We start from the raw sequence: 18686 nt of genomic DNA on the forward strand, positions 1-18686 counted from the left end.
AATTTATCTTCCAAATGTTACTTCAAATGCAACACCTTCTATTTTAAGTTATTTTTCTCATATATGGTGAAATTATACTTTTATGTAGCTGTACTAAAAGAAAGGTAGCCGTAATGATTATTGTATTCATTTAGCCTGTCGGTACATGTTTTGGAGGGGGAGTCCACAGGGTAGGCGGGGTGGAATTTCAATGGGGGAAGGAGTCTGGAGGGGGGGATGGAGCTCCAAGGAGGGAAGGAGTCCGAAGGGGAGAAGGCGTTCCAAGGGGGGGGAGGAGTGCAGAGGGGAGGATGTCCAGATGAACGTGCAAGGGAGGGCTCTGTTGAGTCTATGACTGCCTCCTGGGGAGTGAACTGAAAGGTGGGCGTGGTAAGCTGGGTGAGAATGACCAAAGGTAGAATGAGGCAGTAGGATGGGAGGGTTAGGGCACGACGGTATTGGTAGAAGGGACGGCAAGGGTGATTGGTGGTGTATTGGAGGCAGACACGGACCCTGGAGGTGGGAAGGAGGAGGTCGGGGAGGTTTGTGTGGATGAAGGTGGGATTTTCGGGAAGGAAGAGAATATGCATGTTCACCAGGACATCCCCGAAAGAAAAAAGTTGTGGCTGGTCGGTCAGGGTGGGTGGTGAAGGGTGATGCTGGGGGCTCGACAGTGATAGAGGAAAGGAAATGGGTGAGTGGGGGAGGGGAAAGGACGGGGCGCGCAAGAAAATCTGTAACACTACCATGCTGGCTGAATCTAAAGTGAAACGAGAGTCGTGGTGGGCAGGAACAGGTGCTGCATGGGAGTGTGATTGGTGGGTGGGTGGAGACGCAGGTCAGCTCAGATGGACACCTGAAAGCAAACTTCAGCAGGCAGCATTGAAAATGCTTAAGACATTGAGATGAGTGTAATGCTGGAAGGATCTGCTTGCGTGGGAGAGCTCTTGCACGAGGCTCCTAAAGGTCCTGCCATACACACACTTCTACCTCCAGAATCCAGTTGGCTGCATGCAGCTGAGCTGCTAGCTGATGGGGTTTGGGCTGCGGGGTGTTGCAGGGGGTAGGAGGACTTGCGAAGCCCGTTAATGAAGCTGAAAGACACCATTAATCATTATTCAGTCAAAGTGAACATATTTTCAGATTGTAAAGTCACAAAATGTGTCCGCCCGTGCAACTCACTGTGATCAGAATTTCTTAACTTTTGAACACCGTAGACTTCCAGGTGCTGCCCTGACATCTGCAGCAGGGGTGGAGACAGCCTCTTCAGTGGTTGGCCCTGTGGCCTCTGATGACTTCAGCAGGGTCCCCTGGAGAGCCAAGGCTTTGAGGCCCCGGCTTGCTTTGGCTGTCCTCCAGTAGGCCAGCTGCTCCCTCTGTGGCGACAGAGGACGAGGTTGAGGGGGTCACAAGCAAAGGGGACTCGGAGGGAGAGGACCTTGAGATTTCTGAGTGAATGACCCAGGAGTATCCAGCTCCTGCTGCTCCTCCATTCGGGTGTCCAAGGGCCCTGACCTGACTCCTTGAGGGGAGGGAGCACCTGGGGGGACGTCGAGGTGCCCCGTTTCCCTCTCGTATTGCCACTGCAAGAACTCACCCATGGCTACCTCAATGGAGTGCAGGTCTGCGCTCATCTCTGTGTTCTGCTGGACCTAACCCTCCATGGTGTCCACTTCCATCCGCATGGAGATCTCCATACATGCACATATGAGCATCACTTTGTCATAGAGCAGACGGACGCACTCATCTGACTTGCAAGCCACTCTGGGGGCTTCCAACAGCTCTGCGTGATGTCTCCCCGCCTTCTGCTGACTCTCTAGGATGAATCGTATAGCCAAATCCAGAGGCTCGTCATCTGACACGGACCTCACACAAGCCTCTTCCCCAGCAGTCCTCTGAGTGCTAGGAGCTCGATTAAAGCTGCCTCTTCCTGTTGCGGACACGTGAACATAAGGTGACCACCAGATTGTGAACCCAAGCCTGATCTAGGTCCCACCAAGGTATGTGTTTCTGTGCTGGTGGAGGGTGTTGTTAAGTGCTGTGATGGGTCTTCCAGGCTGCTTATTTCCAGCTCTTCATTGGAGGAGGTGTACTCTTGGCTGGAGGTGAGGACGTGGATGGAGCTGAGGGACAGGCTGGCTGACAGTGTCGGTCGCTTGGCAGAGCTCCCTGTGAACCCAAGTAGAGATAATTAGCAGGGTCAAAAGCAGGAGAGAGAGCACTCAGTTGCATTGAGGGAGGGATGCTGTGGTGCAGGATCCTCACGAGGGTGTTCGTCGCCGACCTCACCGTCACCGCAGGCACGATCACAAACTCACCAGTCAGACCATTGGCAAGCTCCTTAAATTGAGTGAGGGGCCTAATGTGGGCCACTCCATCCCTGATCTGGAACAGATGAGACCATTCGTCCTGTTGCGGCACTGGTGGCTGTCCTCTTTTGCAGGGCACTGGTGCTGACCACAGCTGCCACTGCCTCCCATGCTGGATTAGTGATGTTGCTGCCCATCCTGCAGCAGGAGTGGGGTTGGAGGACATCACGACAAGAGGGAAAGGCATACTTGATCTCATCCTCCCCAATCTGCCTGCCACAGATGCATCTGTCCATGACAATATTGGTAGGAGTGACCACTGCATGTTCCTTGTGGAGACGAAGTCCTGCCTTCACATTGAGGATACCCTCCATTGTGTTGTATGGCACCATCACCATGCTAAATGGGATAGATTTTGAACAGATTGAGCAACTCAAGACTGGGCAACCTTGAGGCACTGTGGGCCATCAGCAGCAGCAGAATTGCACTCAATCACAATCTGTAACCTCATGACCCAGTATATCCCCCACTCTACCATTACGACCAAACCAGGGGACCAACCCTCGTTCAATGAAGAGTGCAGAAGGGCATGCCAGGAGCAGCACCAGGCATAACTAAAAAAGGGGCATCATCCTGGTGAAGCTACAAGTGATAGACAGAGCTAAGTGATTCCACAAACAACGGATCAGATTTAAGCTCTGCAATCCTGCCACATCCAGTTGTGAATTGTGGTGGACGATTAAACAACTCACTGGAGGAGGAGGCTCCACAGATTTCCCCATCTTCAATGATGGCAGAGTCCAGCATATCAGTGCAAAAGTCAGGGCTGGAATCTTTGCAATAATCTTCAGCCAGAAGTGTCGAGTGCATGATCCATCTCGGCCTCCTCTGGAAGTCTCCAGCATCACAGATGCCAGTCTTCAGCCAATTTGATTCACTCCACGTGATATTAAGAAATAGATGAAGTCACTGGATGTTGCAAAGGCTATGGGCCCTGACAATATTCCGGCAATAGTGCTGAAGACTTGTGCTCCAGAACATGCTGCGCCCGAGGCCAAGCTCTTTCAATACAGCTACTACACTGGCATTTACCCAGCAATGTGGAAGATTGCCCAGGTGTGCGCTGTGCACACAAAGCAGGACAAATCCAACCCGGCCAATTGCTGCCCCATCAGTCTACCCTCCATCATCAGTAAAGTGATGGAAGGGGTCATCGACAGTGCTATCAAGTGGCACTTGCTTAGCAATAACCTGCTCACTGATGCTCAGTTTGGGTTCCTCCAGGGCCACTCAGCTCCTGACTTCATTATAGCCATAGTTCAAACATGGACAAAAAGGCTGAACTCCGGAGGGGAGGTAAGAGTGACTGCCCTGGATATCAAGGCAGCATTTGGCTGAATGTGGCATCAAGGAGTCCCAGCAAAACTGGAGTCAATGGGAATCAGAGAAAAACTCTCTGCTGGTTGGACTCATACAAAGGAAGATGGTTGTGGTTGTTTGGATGTCAATCATCTCAGTTCCAGGATATCACTGCAGGAGCTCATCTGGGAAGTGCCCTAGACCCAACCATCTTCAACTGCTTCATCAGTGACCTTCCTTCCATTATAAGATCAGGAGTGGAGATGTTCGCTTATGATTGCACAATGTTCAGCACCATTTGCAGCTCATCAGCTACTGAAGCTGCCCATGTTCAAATGCAGCAAGACATGGACAAAATCCAGGCTTGGGCTGACAAGTAGACCATAAGGCGTAGGAGGAGAAGCAGGCCATTCAGCCCATTCAATGAGATCATGGCTGACCTGATAATCCTCAACTCCACTTTGCTGCCTTTTCCCCATAACCCTTGATTCCTTTACTGATTAAAAATCTGCCTATCTCAGCCTTTACAGCCCTCTATGGTAAAGAATTCCACAGATTGTCTGCCCTCTGAGAGAAGAAATTCCTCCTCATCTCTGTTTTAAATGGGCGCCCCCTTACTCTGAGATTACGCTCTCTGGTCCTAGACTCTCCCACAAGGGGAAATAACCTCTCAGCATTACCCTGTCAAGCTCCCTAAGAATCTTATATGTTTCAATAAGGTCACCTCTCATTCTTCTAAATTCCAATGGGTGCAGGTCTAACCTACTCAACCTCTCCACATAAGAAAATCCCTCCATACCCGGGATCAACCTAGTAAACCTTCTCTGGACTGCCTCCAATGCCAGTATATCTTTCCTTAGATAAGGAGACCAAATTTGTTCACAGTATTCCAAGTGTGGTCTGATTAGTGTCTTGTATAGTTTTAGCAAGTCTTCCCTATTTTTATACTCCATTACCTTTGATATAAAGGCCAACATTCCATTTGCCTTCCCTATCACCTGTTGCACTTGTATATTAGTTTTTTGGGATTCATGCACAAGGACTCCCAAATCCCCCTGTGCTGCAGCCTTCTGCAGTCTTTTTCCATTTAAATATTATTCAGCTCCTCTATTCTTCCTGCCAAAGTGCAGGACCTCACATTTTCCCACATTATATTCCATCTGCCAAGTTTTAACCTGTCTATATTCCCCTGTAGACTCCTTATGTCATTCTCACCATTTGCTTTCCCACCTATTTTTGTGTCATCTGCAAACTTGGCGACAGTACATTCACTTCCCTCATCTAAGTCATTAATGTATATTGTAAATAATTGAAGTCCCAGCACTGATCCTTGTGGCACGCCATTAGTTACAGGTTGCCACCCCAAAAATGCTCCCCTTATCCCAACTCTCTTCTATTAGTTAGCCAATCCTCAATCTATGCTGATATACTACCCCCAACACCATGGGCTCTTATTGAGTAGCCTTATGTGCTGTCGCTTATCGAACGCCTTTTGGAAACCCAAATATATTACATCTACTAGTGCCCCTTTATCTATCCAGCTAGTTACCTCCTCAAAGAATTTGAATAAATTTGTTATGCATGATTTCCCCTTCATGAAGCCATGCTGACTCTGCTTGATTCTATTATGCATTTCCAAATGCTCTGCTATTACATCCTTTATAATAGACTCCAACATTTTCCCAATGACAGACTGGCTTACAGTTACCTGTTTTTTGTCTGTCTCCCTTTTTGAATAAGAGTGTTACATTGGCAGCTTGCCAATCCTCTGGGACTTTTCCAGAATGTAAGGATTCTTGGAAGATTGCTATCAATGCATCCACTATCTCTTAAGCTATTTCCTTTAATATCCTAGGATGCAACCCATCAGGTCCAGGGGACTTATCAGCCTTTAGCCCCATTAATTTCCCTAGTATTTTTTCTCTAGTGATAACTATTGTATTTATTTCCTCCCCCTTTTGCCCCTTGATTATTTAGTATTTATGGAATTCTAGTGGTAGCTTCTGCCGTGACGACTGAAACAAAGTATTTATTCAACTCCTCTGCCATTTCCTGGTTCCCCATTATTATTTCCCCAGTCTCATACTCTAAGGTGCCTATGTTCACTTTGGCCTCGCTCTTCCTTTTTATATATTTAAAGAAACTCTTACTGTCCGTTTTTACATTACTTGCTAGTTTACACTCAAAGTTTATTTTCTCCCTCTTTATTTTTTATTTGGTCATCTTTTGTTGGTTTTTAAAACTTTGCCAATCCTCTGGTTTACCATTAATCATTGCCACATTGTATGTTTTTTCTTTCAATTTGATACTGCCCTTAACTTCCTTGGTCAACCATGGTTGGTTTATCCCCTTCCTTGAATACTTCTTCCTTACTGGGATGTAACTTTGTTGTGAGTCATGAACTACTTTCTTAAACCATCTGCCATTGTTCATCAACCATCTTTTCTGCTAAACTGCTTTCCCAGCCCAATCTAGCCAACTCTGCCCTCATTCCATTGTAATTACCCTAATTTAAGTTTAACACAGTTGTTTCCAACCGAAGTTTCTCACTCTCAAACTGAATGCTAAATTCTACTGTATTATGGTCACTGTTTCCTTGGGGATCCTTTATCCTGAGATCAAAGTGACATGTAACATTCCTGCCAACAAGTGCCAGTCAATGACCATCTCCAACAAGAGAGAATCTAACCATCGCCCCTTGCATTCAATGGCATCACCATCGCTGAATCCCCCAGTGTTAGCATGCTGGGGATTACCATTGACCAGAAACTAAACTGGACCAGCCATATGAACACTGGCTCCAAGAGCAGGCAGTGGCTAGAAATCCTGTGGCTTGTAACTCACCACCTGATTCCCCTAAGCCTGTCCACCATCTACAAGGCACAAGTCAGGAGTGTAATGGAATACTCTCCACTTGCCTGGGTGAATGCAGCTCCAACAGCACTCAAGAAGCTTGACACCATTCAGCAAAAAGCAGCCCAGTTGATTGGCACCCCATCCACAAACATTCACTCCGTCCACCACTGACACAGTGGCAACAGTGGGTGTCATCTGCAAGGTGCACTGCAGGAACTTGCCAAGGCTCCTTAGACATCACCTACCAAACCCAGGACCACTACCAATTAGAAGGACAAGGGCAGCAGACACAAGGGAACACCACCACCTGGAAGTTCCCCTCCAAGCCACTCACTATCCTGACTTGGAAATATATCGCCGTTCCTTCACTGTCGCTGGGTCAAAATCCTGTAACTCCCTTCCTAACAGCACTGAGGGTTTACCTACACCACATGGACTGCAGTAGTTCAGGAAGGCAGCTCACCCCCACTTTCTCAAGAGCAATGGGCATAAATGCTGGCCTAGCCTGTGACGTGCACATGAATGAAAAAACACTGATCAGAGATTTTGGGCCTAAGTGTTTCGAAAAGACAGGGAAGGAATTAAAGGGAACAAAAACGAAAATAGCTGGAAAAACTCAGCAGGTCTGACAGCATCTGCGGAGAGGAATACAGTTAATGTTTCGAGTCCGTATGACTCTTCATCAGGAATTAAAAGGAGGTGGGGTGGCAGTACCGATTAGGGAAAACGTTGCAGTGTTCGAAGGGGAGTTTGTCCTTGAGTGGGAAAGATGGAATCTGTTTAGCTAGAATTGACAAGCAATAAGAATATGTTCCATAGTCTCCAGGTTCAAGCTAATTACAAATATGTTGGTGAGTTTCTGGCATGCTAAACATCTCTGGGAACTCATTATTTTGGGGTAGGAACTAATGTGCTGCTCCAGGATTTAAGTGGCCTGATGTAGCTTAAAGGGTACTCTACATCCAAAATTATTAAAGAACAGATTAAAAAGTTGTTCAATTATAGGAGGGCCTGCAGGGGGGCAGGGTCCCATAAAACATTGATAATGCTGCCGAAGTACTTTTGCAAGAAGCTGGGTAAATGAAGGTGGCACTATTCAACGCAGAACAATGCAGACCCCCAATGAGAGCAGCACAGAAACAGTGACAGGAACAACCAGGGCAATGAAAGTAATTGTCACCAATTCTTGCATGGTACTTTTTGCCTGAAAATATTTTAATTACTTTACCAGGGTAGAAAGGTTAGATGTGCCAGATTGGAGAGGGCTTTTGCTTTCAGTTTCCACATAAATTGGGCTGGGTGTAGACAGGTATTTCATAGAGCGGCACTGAACTCATTGGTATCTTTAGCTCTGCCTGTCCACAGATCAGTCGTCAAGCTGAGACAATGCCCAGTAGTTGACATGTTGAGAACAGCAACACAAAGCTAGGCGGCCTTCTAGCCATTTTAATCGCCTGAATTTTTGACTGAAAGGGGGCAGGGCCAGAATGTCCATGTAATAGCAGCCTACAGCAGATGCATTTGAGAATTTAGCTTCCATCAGATAAGAGGTACATCAGTCCCATGATACTCCTATGGGAATTTGCAATACTCTTGCCGCTCGGGTTGTGTAATATAGAGGTACCAAGGTTAGTAGGAAGAACTAACTGCACAGGAAGTTGTGGTTATAATTACAAATATTATAGTAAAGTTGTTCTGCATGTAGGCATAATGCTCTTTGTTTTTGTGATGGCTTTCATTAGACAACATGAATGGGAGTTATAAGAATTGATGTGCATAGGGACAGGAACATGAATGATGGTGTACTTGTGGGAATTAAGTAAATTGGCACGAGATTTAAGACAGATATTGTAGTCAGGAAAATATCTCTTATTTCAGTTTATCCCGAGCATATCTTGTAAGTGGCAAGAGTCTTCAGGCTGGAGCTGTTGTTGATGTACTGATTGGAATTGTTATCCTTCCGGGAAAGGCAGTGTTGTGCAACATGCAGCACACAACAGTGATCCTTGAGACTTCTGCTGGACTGTATTGCAGGAGGCCCCCACATTGGCTTATGTACTTGAAATGTGCCTTCTCAGTGGTAACTCCCTTTGATGAATGAGCCTCATTATAGTGTTGCTCAGTTGGAGTCCTAGGAAAGCACACAAGTGGCATCAACCTAGACTGTAAAGCATAGCCTTGATCTCTGTGGATCCACCCGGAAACATATTTTCCTGGTGTAAAAAGTGATAGCTCCCAAGCAAGCAATCACTTGCGTGCTGATGTGCTGCTGGTTGCAGTAGACCTACACATTGAGAGAGTAGAATATTTTCCTATTGGGCCTTGATAAATGAAGTACTTAAAGCCATGGAGATGCAAATTATGAATACTAGGACCTTTCCTTTTCTTGCACATGGTCAGTTTTCATTACCTGATCATGCTGGTGTTGAGTGTCCACAGGAAAACTGATGAATTGGCTAGCTCTAGAAATTAGTAAATCCCTGACTTACTTAATGCATCCATGTTTGCCTTATATTACAGATTACCTATTTCAGATATCCAAAGTGGGTGTCTGAAATGACTCCGTCACATAGAATTTAAGGCTAGTTGTAACTTTAATGGCAACTGGCAAGTAATGGAGGTGGACTGCCGGTCAGCTCATTCCAATATTCTAACAGTTGCCTTTGAAAAGTAAAGCCTCATATCATTGCTGCTTTGTCAAATGCAAGTAAAATTGTCCCTGTCTATTTACTTGTATGGGGACATAGGCAGTTCTCTGTGTCCATGATGTAGCCCCACTGGGTTGGTGTCTGTCCATTGCTGCTGTTCTTCTAAGAAACAAAAATAGAGAGGAATTTCCAATGGGCATGCCTTTATGCATTTAATTTTTGAAAGGGGAGATGCTGGGGAGATATAAATGCTAGTGGCTCAACTAATGGTACAAAGACAGATGATAAAGTGGATGTGGATGTCAACAAAAACAACAAAAAAAAGCAACAGAAGTAATGTAATAATAAGCTTTAACAGCACCTGTAAATTTCACCCATCTGCTAGTATCCCCATCCAAATATATAGACAGAGGCTCTCTTCCCTCCATTTGATTTGAAAAGTTAGATGGTTTAAACCAGTTCCACCTTTAGAATAGTGTATAGGAAACTGGATGCCATTTTTATACTGACATTGATCATGACTGTGGAAAAAAAGCAGAACTGATGGAAAATGGGATTGATGATATAGCTAAATCATTACTACCTCATTTGAATGCAGCTGCCAAAATACGGGTGAATATTTCCACCAGCTGCCAGGAACAACAGTGGAAAATGGAGCTGATACAAGAGTAGGCAGGGATCCAAAAGACTAATCTTTGCTCCATTTCCTGCAGCTGCCCACCCGATTAGCATCACAAAATCTGCAGTGCACCAGTGAACCTCTAGGTACTGTCTTTGAACCCCATGAGAATGCCATAGCTTACCTTGGTAAATGTTGATTTTTTATGCACAGTAAATTATGGAAAATAGACTCTATAAAACTGTTTCCATCTGTAACGATAAATAATTGTAGTACCTGCTGGAACTTCTGGTTGCTCACCCTTGAATGGTTGAGGTTAGGTTAAAGCTGACAACACACCAGTGTGTAAACTGGTAGTGCATAATGTAAAACATTCCTTTAAAATGTAATGCAATTTTTGGTGTCCATGCTTTTTGAATAGCACAGCAATATGGGTGCCAATCTAAATAGGAAAACATTTTAAAGGGATTGAGGACAAGCTACTTGGCAGAATCATCCTTTCAACATTTGAATTTTCAACTCAGATGGCTGGTGAAGAATTTGCGTACTTGGAAATAATGTGAGTTTTTGATGGAAAAATGTATCGTCAACCAAATCAAACAGCTAATCAAATCGCCCTATGTTTCAAACTGTTTATATTAAGATTTCCTAAAAATGGTTAAGGATCCCTAGTATACTTTATTAATTCTGTGCTATGTACATATGTAATATGTGGATGTCGTTTTCCCACCTGGCTGGTAACTCCTGGTCACCAAAAGGATTACATTTCTTTTATTTATTTGCTCCTGGGATGTGGGCATTACTGGCAAGGCCAGCATTTATTGCTCATCCCTAATTTCCCATGAGAAGGTGATGGTGAGCTGCCTTCTTGAACTGCTGCAGTTCACATGATGAAGGTACACCTACAGTGCTGTTAGGAAGGGAGTTTCTTGCCATGAGACATCATGGGATCTGGAGTCAATGTTGAGGACTTCAAAGGTAATTTCTTCAAGACTGTACACCCCTGTGCTGCCACCTCTGGTGGTATGGACCTACCTAGGGATAGTGATGGAGGAATCTGGGAAGGTGGTTAAAAGGTATGATTCTGTGAATATGACCACATCAGTCTGTCACTTGACTAAAGTCTGTGAGACAGCTCTCTCAATTTTGGCCTGTCCCCAAGATGTTAGTGAGGAGGACTTTGCATATTTGATTGGGTTGGGTATGCCTTTGTTGTGCCTGCTGCCTAGGTCAATGCTAGATGGTTTGTTTGGCTTTATTCTTATTGTTTCTTGTAGTAGTTCAATAAAACTGAAATGCTGTTTCAGAGAGCAGTTAAGAGTCAATCACATTGCTGTGGGTCTGGAGTCACATATAAGCCAGACCCGGTTAGAGCATTAATGAACCAGATGGGTTTTTACAACAGTCTGGTACTTTTATGGTTACTGTTACTGATATGAGCTTTTTATTCCAGATTTTATTTAATTAACTGAATTTAAATTCCGCAGAACTCATGTCTCTGCATTATTTATTCAAGACTCTGGATTACAAATCCAGTAACATAACCACTATGCCACTGTACCTGTTACATTGTTACTCATTACCGAGCGAGTGCCTCACCTTTAAGCCATAATAGAATCTTCACCCAAAAATAATGGATCGGTGCAATTCTTGAAATTTTGGGGCTGCACAGAAATGTGGAGGAGTCTGATTCAGCCTTTTTTTTGATGCAATTGTACTTTACTGTCCAATCCTAACAATTAAGATTTGGGGAGAGACTGGGTGAAAGGAGAAAAAGTAGAAATCAGTGTCATCAGAGTCTCTTTGTATAGTGAAACTCATGCAATCCAATACCAACCACTAAATAGAGCTTAAGATTTTGAATAAAACAAATTCAGATTTTTTGTAAAGCGATGGATGTTGGCATTTGGATATTTTGAGCATGTTTAGATATAAAATATTGTCAGAAAAGGTGCATACTACCATTGTTAGAATTAATGACCCTTTGGATCCAAGAGTTTTCATTATGGATTTATCTTATTCACGAACTTCTCTCACATGGATAGGCAACTACAAATGATGTTTCCAGATTGTAGAAGCATTATGGTTTTGTGCCTGAAGATAAACAGTGTCTATGCGGAGGTGTTTGTTATGGGATACTAGGGTTATGGAGTACATTACAAATTTTAGATTTATTTTAAACAGTGTGAAATCCCCTATAGCTCTTGTATGCGAGTTGGAGTGGTCTGTTTTGTTAGTGAGATTGTGAATGCAGCTTTGAAATTAAGAAAACTGTTTAATAGACAAAATAGACAAAGAAAATGTACTCAAGATATTACTATGATTTTTAATAATAACAGATAAGGCGAATTATAGATATCGATAGCACTTTATCATTCCTCTATGTCAGTTAGTGCTTTTTTTCAGACAGCTACTTCTGCAATATGAAGATTTAGAGTTTGAACTCAGATTGGAATTGAACTTGATCAGTAACCCCCACTTACTAAGATGTTATATGATACAGTATCTGATACTTAGTTTATAAATAATAATACATGTCATATGGTAATTTATTTGGTGTCATGTGCCACACCCAGTCATGAATAATTGTGGACAATTTGACCAACTAACCCGAGGAGGAGGCTCCACAAATATCCCCATCTTCAATGATTGGAGAGCCCAGCACATCAGTGCAAAAGACAAGGTTGAAGCTTTGGCAACCATCCTTAGCCAGAAATACCAAATAGATGACCCATCTCGGCCTCCTCCTGAGGTCTCCAGCATCACAGATGCTAGTCTTCAGCCAATTCAATTTACTCCATGTGATATCAAGAAATAGCTGAAGGTACTGGATACTTCAAAGGCTAGGGTCCTGACCACATATGCAGTAGCACTGAAGACTTGTGCTCTAGAACTAGCCATGTCCCTAGCCAAACTGTTCCATTACGGCTATTGTACAACACTGGCATCTACCCGACAATGTAGAAAATTTCCCAAGTACGTCCTATCCTCAAAAAGCAGTACAAATCCAACCCAGCCCATTACAGCCCCATCAGTCTACTATGATTATCAGCAAAGTGATGGAAGGTGTCTTCACAGTGCTATCAAGTAGCATTTACACATCAACAACCTTTGGTTTAGATTTTAGACAGGCTGAGTGAGTGGGCAAGAACATAGCAGATGGAATATAATGTTTAAAAAATGTGAAGTTATCCAGGGTTAGAAAAAAGGAAATGCAGAGTATTTCTTAAATGGTGAGAGACTGGGAAGTGTTGATGTCCAAACAGACTACGGTGTTACGAACTAGAGATAGAAAAAAAAATGTCCCAGGAAGCCCTTCTGTTAAAGGAAAAGAACAGGAATCTGGAAAAGGTCCTGTTAAGTGAACTTGAGAGTGAGGAGCAGAGAGGAAGGCTCCAAGCTTAAAGGGAGAAAGCTGCAGGACGTAGACCTAAAGCAAAATAGGCTTGTGAGAAACCAGAAGATCCAAGGAGACAGCCAAATGTTGGTGACTCCTTACTATGGGCATGTGAAGCAGTGGTGTTGTGTTAGCACAGCTGAGCATCTGAGAGAGTGTGTGTGGAAGGCGAAGCTTGAATACACGTGGCGATTCAGGGGAGAGAATCCAGAGGGGGAGTTTGAAACCCTGGAGGTGGGCTGGGAGAAATAAACAAAAACTGAGAGAAAGTTTTGTTTGGGAGAAGATTCAAAGTGGGTTCTTCGAGAGTGGAGATTGGAAACCCTCATGTGAAAGATGGAGTCCAGTGAGACTCGTTGGTTCATGGTATGACAAATGTCTGGGGGGAGTTGATTAAGGATTCAGACCACCTGTTTGGGGTGGCACCTGTCACTTGGTTTCAGAGGTGCGGCGTGCTTGACCACAGGTTGCCTATTGGTTTACATGGGCTGTGTGCTTACGGTGAACATGAGAGTGTAAGATAACTTTTGTGACTTGTGTTATCCTTACGAATCTGTATATATCTGTAAAAATATAGTTGTGGGTGAAGGAATGTTGTAATATAGTTCATCTTTTCTTGTTTAATAAATGTCTTATTCTTTTGTTAAAAAGTTTATCAGCTGACTCCTGTGACTCTGCTCAGTAGCTGTCCTCCATGTTTCTAAACAAAAAGTAAAAGTTAGGATCTATCAAGCTGGGTTCCACTCTGGAATCTGGCTTGTCCAGTAGTAACATCAGTTGGAATCATAACAATTGTGTCCTTGTTCATAAATCATTGAAAGCAAACATGGAGGTTCAACAAGCAATTAAAAAGCCAAATAGTATGTTTGCCTTTATTGCAAGAGGATTTAAGCATGAGAGTAAGGCAATCTTGCTGCAGCTGTATCAAGCATTGGTGAGACCACACCTGGAGTATTATGTACAGTCTTAGTCTCCCTACCTAAGAGGGAGTGCAATGAAGGTTTACTAGACTGATTTCTGGGATGGTGGGATTGTCCTATGAGGAGAGATTAAAGAAATTGGAGATGTTCTCTCGATTTTAGAACAATGAGAGGTGTTCTCATTGAAGTTTACAAAGTTCTTACAGGGCTCTACAGGGTAGATGCAGGAAGGATGTTTCCCCTGGCTGGAGGGGTTAAGGCCCAGGGGACAGAGTCTCAGAATAAGAGGTAGGCCACTTAAGACTGAGATGAGGAGGAATTTCTTTAGTCAGAGGGCAATGAACCTTTGGAATGTGTTACCCAAATGGGTTGTGGAGGCTCAGTCATTGAGTATATTCAAGAAAGAGATTTATAGATTTCTTGATTTTAAAGATACTGAGGGTTATGGGGATAGTGCAGGAAAATGGCATTAAAGTAGAAGATCAGCCATGATCTATTTGAATAGTGGAGTAGGCTTGAGGGGCTGAATGGCCTACTCCTGCTCCTATGCTCCTAACCTACTCACTGATGCTCAATTTGGGTTGCGCCAGGGCCACTTAGTTCCTGACCTCATTACAGCCTTGGTGCAAATATGGACAAAAGATCTGAACGCAAGAGGGGAGGTGAGACTGACTGCTCTTGACATCAAGGTAACATTAGACAAAGTGTGGCATCAAGGAGTCCTAGCAAAACTTAAATGAGTGGGAATCAAGGGGAAAACTTTCCACTGGTTGGAGACATATCTAGCACAAAGGAAGATGGTTGTGGTTGTTCGAGGCCAGTCATCTCAGTCCCAGGACACTTGTGTAGGAGTTCTTCAGGGTAGTGTCCTAGGCCCAACCATCTTCCGCTGCTTCATTGTTGACTTTCCCTCCATCATAAGGCCATGAGTGGGGATGTTTGCTGGTGATTGCACAATGTTCAGTACCATTCGTGACCCCTCAGATACTGAAGCAGTCCTTATCAATATACAGCAATACCTGGACAACCATCAGGCTCGGGCTGGTAAGTGCCAAGTAACATTCACACCAGGCAATGACCATCTCCAACAAGAGAGAATCCAGTCATCTCCCCTTGACATTCAATGATATTACCATTGCTGAATCAACATCTTGCAGTTACTATTGACCAGAAACTGAATTGGACTAGCCGTATAAATGGCTCCAAAAGCAGGTCAGAGTCTGGGAATTAAGCAGTGAGTAACTCAACTCCTGACTTCCAAAAGCCAGTCCTCCATCTACAAGGCACAAGTCAGGAGTGTGACGGAATACTTGCCTGGATGAGTGCAGCTTCAATAATGCTCAGGAAGCTCAACACCATCGCAAGACACAGCAGCCCTCTTGATTGGCACCCCATCCGCACCCTTAAGCATTCACTCCCTCCACCACTGACGCACATTGACTGCAACTGTGGCAACTTGTCAAGCCTCCTTTAACAGCTTCTTACAAACCCGCGATCTCTACCACTTAGAAAGACAAGGGCAGTAGATGCATGGGAACACCACCGCCTGCAAGTTCCCCTTCAAGCCACACATCATCCTGATTTGGATTTGTATTGTTATTCCCGCCCTGTCACTGGGTCAATATTCTGGAATTCCCTTCCTAACAGCACTGTGGGTGTACTTATACCATAAGGACTACAGTGGTTCAAGAAGGTGGTTCACCACCACCTTCTCAAGGGCAATTAGGGATGGGCAACAAATATTGGCCTAGTCAGTAGCGCCCACAACCTGTGAAAGAATGAATCAAAAATAACCATATTGTCACTATTTTATTGCTGAAGTATACTTGTTCATTTCATTTTTTAAAAAAGTAAAGCTTTCCTTGAAATCTGTTGATTGTTTCTCATGATCTTGGCTTCATTGTTGTGAGGAGTAATTCATTGGAAGCTGGGAACTGCCTATAAGATTTATCGCTGCCCCAAAAATTGAATGGTAAATTGCACCCAGCCAATGTGTGTACTTCCCAGTAGGCGTTCATAGTAGCATTGGCAGATGCCAACCTCTACAGTGCAGTTACTGGACAAGGAAGTGAGAAACTTGATACTGTTGTTTCAATAACAGTCTAGTTGATCATTTTTGGAAGATAAAATTAATGACTGTACTTGATTGAAAAAAAAATTAAATATACTTTTTTTACGCCGCAAGTGGTTGATAAATCACTCCCCTTTCTTGTTAATTTTAATTTCTCTTGATTGCGCATGTGCTAGGTGGCATGGAATTAGATGCTGGGAAGAAATCCTTTTTTTAATTAAATTATAAAGTCTGTCATGAAATGCTGATGTAATTTCCTGCTGTACTGCATTTTCATGAAGCAAACCTTCCTCAGAGGCTCTACTTAGAGCAAATGCACCCCCAGTTAGGTTGCCAAAGCAGACTGAGCCATCATGCGACGCGCATGAATTTTTATCTGCTGCTTAGTGACCTCAGCTCAGCTACCTCTTAGATAATTGCCTGAACAGCACGAAAACATCTAATACAGTATAAAATATGACCTAAACTGGATCCAGTGCTTAGTGTGAATAAAAATGATAATTAGGGCTGCATGGTTAGTTGAACAACCTATCTGGCAATTTTTCACATCTGTCTAAGAAACCATTTATGTTTTTTGTCTGGTCTGATGTTGGAGTTCAAATACATTCTTGAGAAAACATGTATTACTTAAAGGCTGCCAAGAATAGATCAAAGATTTATTGTACTGTACAAAGTACAGTAACCTTAAATTCTTCCCCAAGCAGGAAAAATAAGGTAATGTATTGTATTTTTCTTCTGTCCAGACTAGTCATTACCATGCTTATGCTGTATTTCAAATGGGTCACTTTGACTTGCAACAATTTATTTATATAAGCCTTGTTGTTAGTTTCATCTGAAAGTGTATCAGATTCTTCTTTGTAATAGTAGCTGGGCTGATGCCAATATTCCTGTTAGATATTACTGCCCACTTTCAGAAACCCTGAAGTCAATAGTTGACGTGACAAAGCTTGCTGTTTAAAAATAACCCATATTCAGATATGCTGCTCATTTCGGACATGTGTACCAGGCCACATTTCTGCAATTTTAGGTTGTTCCATCAGGATCACATTGGGGAAAAAATATGATACAATCAGAAATTCTATTTAAACTTCCTAACATGTGGTTTGTTCCATAGACTGCTGATAACAGATCCCCAGGGAAAAAAATCTGTGGAGTTGCACACATTTTGAACTGCTCTTGGTAGTCAGATTTCACTGCTTTAAATTATCAGGTAAAGACAATGATAATAACAAGAGAATGAGGTCAAATGCCAGATCAGAACTCTGATGCTAAAATAATATTTGGGAAGGGTGAACCTGAGACAAATGACTTGTCTGGGTTTAGTAAGATTATGGCTGGGTCAGAGGCACCACTATATTGCTAAACAAGAACCTGCATCCGGAACAGATGCCTTGCCAAGTAAGCTTGCTGAGCCAGACAGGACCAGCATGCAGTCTTTCATCTGTTAATAACTATTTGGCCAATCAGAATCCTGCTGCCCATAAAGTGGAGGCTAGAAAAGATGACTGTGGAATTCAATTCAACAGTTAGAAGTAAAACGTAGTTACGTAGCATAATCCCCTACTAACTTCTGCAGATTTCTCTTTGGATGCCGCCTTTAGTCAGAAAATGCAAAAATGCATTCGCTTTGTTCTTCTTGCTAGACATATCTGAATAAATTCAGTTCCGCAGCAATCTTGCAGTTTACTGTGCACATTAACATGTGGAAATAATTTAGTTTGATTCTGCTGTCAGAAATCGGAAAGTCATAGTAGTTTAAAAAATGTATCCTTCTGGTTTATGCATTCGGACAAAGACACAGTTGCAGATCATTTCTGTCTTGAAAATTAGTAGGAGTAAAATCCCTGCCCTAGATTACCTGGAGTTTCGTACAACTCTATTGTAGATGGCAATTATTTTGCTGTTGCTCTGTAACATTTTTGTGAAATATACTGTGTGACTTGTGTGGAAGCTATATGCAATTAATGAAGATGTCATGTTGGAATTGTGGATTGAGAAGAAATTTTCTTGCAAAATTAAGTTAATTAAGAAATTAAGTTGCTCCAACTTAGCAAATATTATGCAGCTAATAATTCAAAGTACTTTGACGAGCCCAATAGCCATTGTGAAAGAAAGAATGAACTTGCACTGACATAACACTTTGCCCCCTTGAGCATCACAAATGTTTCAAAGCCAATGAAATGTAATGGAAAAATGTGTGGCAGCCAATTTATACACAGCATGATCTCACAAAAGGGAATGAGATAAATGACTTAACAATCTGTTTTGATAGTGTTGGCTCAGGGATAGAAATTGACCAGGACAGCAAGAGAGCTCACCCCCCACCTTCTCCACTCTGAATAATGCCACAAGAAATGTTACATTCCTGAAGAAGCAGACAGAGCTTCTCACCTGGAAAGTAGCTCCTCAGGCAGCACATGCCCCTCAATACTACATTATAAAGTCAGCTGGATTATGTGCTCAAGTCTGTGGAATGAGGCTTGAATCCTCGACCATCTGGCTCAGAGGTGATGTAACTAGTGAGCTGA

The 18686-nt window shown here is 43.2% G+C and overlaps 1 protein-coding gene across 1 annotated transcript in view; it reads left to right on the forward strand.

Annotated features, from left to right (window-relative positions):
- kiaa0586 (KIAA0586 ortholog) overlaps window positions 1-18686 on the forward strand; it is a 657376-nt gene that overhangs the window by 339640 nt on the left and 299050 nt on the right. The window lies entirely within an intron of this gene.

Source organism: Cetorhinus maximus, chromosome 18 (genome assembly GCF_964194155.1).
Source record: "Cetorhinus maximus chromosome 18, sCetMax3.hap1.1, whole genome shotgun sequence".
Lineage (NCBI taxonomy): Eukaryota > Metazoa > Chordata > Chondrichthyes > Lamniformes > Cetorhinidae > Cetorhinus > Cetorhinus maximus.